The sequence below is a fragment of the Cricetulus griseus genome, assembly GCF_003668045.3.
Source record: "Cricetulus griseus strain 17A/GY chromosome 1 unlocalized genomic scaffold, alternate assembly CriGri-PICRH-1.0 chr1_0, whole genome shotgun sequence".
Lineage (NCBI taxonomy): Eukaryota > Metazoa > Chordata > Mammalia > Rodentia > Cricetidae > Cricetulus > Cricetulus griseus.
Window position 1 is genome coordinate 39,906,893 of NW_023276806.1, and position 1,331 is coordinate 39,908,223.

General features: G+C 49.4%; 1 non-coding gene across 1 annotated transcript; it reads right to left on the reverse strand.

The window, feature by feature from the left end:
- Positions 1 to 483: 483 nt before the first annotated feature.
- Positions 484 to 561, reverse strand: Mir137 (microRNA mir-137). Its single transcript, NR_105116.1, has one exon. It is a non-coding gene; the product is annotated as a microRNA mir-137 (primary transcript).
- Between the last annotated feature and the right edge of the window lie 770 nt (positions 562 to 1,331).

Here is a 1,331-nt window from a genome sequence, read left to right on the forward strand (position 1 = left end):
TACAATCACAACTCAAAGAGAGAGAGAGAGAGAGAGAGAGAGAGAGAGAGAGAGAGAGAGAGAGAGAGAGAGAGAGAGAGAGAGAGAGAGAGAGAGAGAGAGAGAGAGAGAGAGAGGAGAATAGAGAGAAGAGAGAGAAGAGAAGAGAAGAGAAGAGAAGAGAAGAGAAGAGAAGAGAAGAGAAGAGAAGAAGAGAAGAGATACACAGAAGGGACGCGAATGGCTCCATAGTCCACAGGCCGGGTTTCAGAGACCCTCTTCCTTTCTCCGCCCCTCTCCTCCGCCGCCCCCTCCCCCCCCCGGCGCGCACCCATTTTTCCCCCCTTCTAAAAAGCAGTCTGGGTCACCAAAGGTGCTGAGAAGACCCAGAACGAAACCACCCGAGGAAAAGAAAATATAGAAGTGCTACCTTGGCAACCGGGAGCTTTTAGTGGCCAGCTGGTGGGCTGGCAGGGGCGGCTGCTGCCCGCCTGCCGCTGGTACTCTCCTCGACTACGCGTATTCTTAAGCAATAACAACGTAATCCGTATTATCCACCCAAGAATACCCGTCACCGAAGAGAGTCAGAGGGCCAAGCTGCCGCTGCCTCTGCCGCTGCTACCGCTGTCGCTGCTGCTGCTGCTGCCACCACCAGAAAGAACTCTTGCTGCCGAGCCCGCCCCTGGCTGGGGCTGGGCTGAGCTTGACCGGGACCATAAATCCATAACTCGATTTCCCTAAAGAAGGCTCCAAAGCTGTGCTCTGCTGCTTCCTGCCCAGATCCTCCAAATGGCTGTTCTATTTCCAATTCTGAAAGACAAATCACAGAACCAGACACTTAACACACAGGAGACAAGTGCTTTCTTTCCACTGAGCAAGGACTAGGAACCAAGGCTCTTTGGGGAGTGATAAGTAATGTTCAGTTTACCTGGTGATCACCCAGTGCTCTGCTTGGTACTTGCTTCATGCCCACTCTGGTCACGGCCAGCCCACTGTAGGTGCTTTGATTGAGTGTCACAGCAGCCAGCGAACCCTGTAGAAGACATGCATAGTTAAGCACACAAATATTACAAATGTATTTGCCTGGACGGCTTTAGGAAGAAGTGGGACTCAGATCAAGATAAGGTCATGCATGCATGGGTGAAATTTTCAACTGTGTGTTTTGGAAATGCATGGTCTCATGATCAAAGAAAATAAACACTCATTCAATTTGATAAAATACTTATAGATCTGCAAAAATAGACATCTCCCCTTTGAAGGCCTTCGGGCTGTATACAACATAATGGCTTTTAAAGGGAGGGAAACAGCTTCAAGGCACAAAATAATTAAACCCGTTTTCCATACTATCTGAA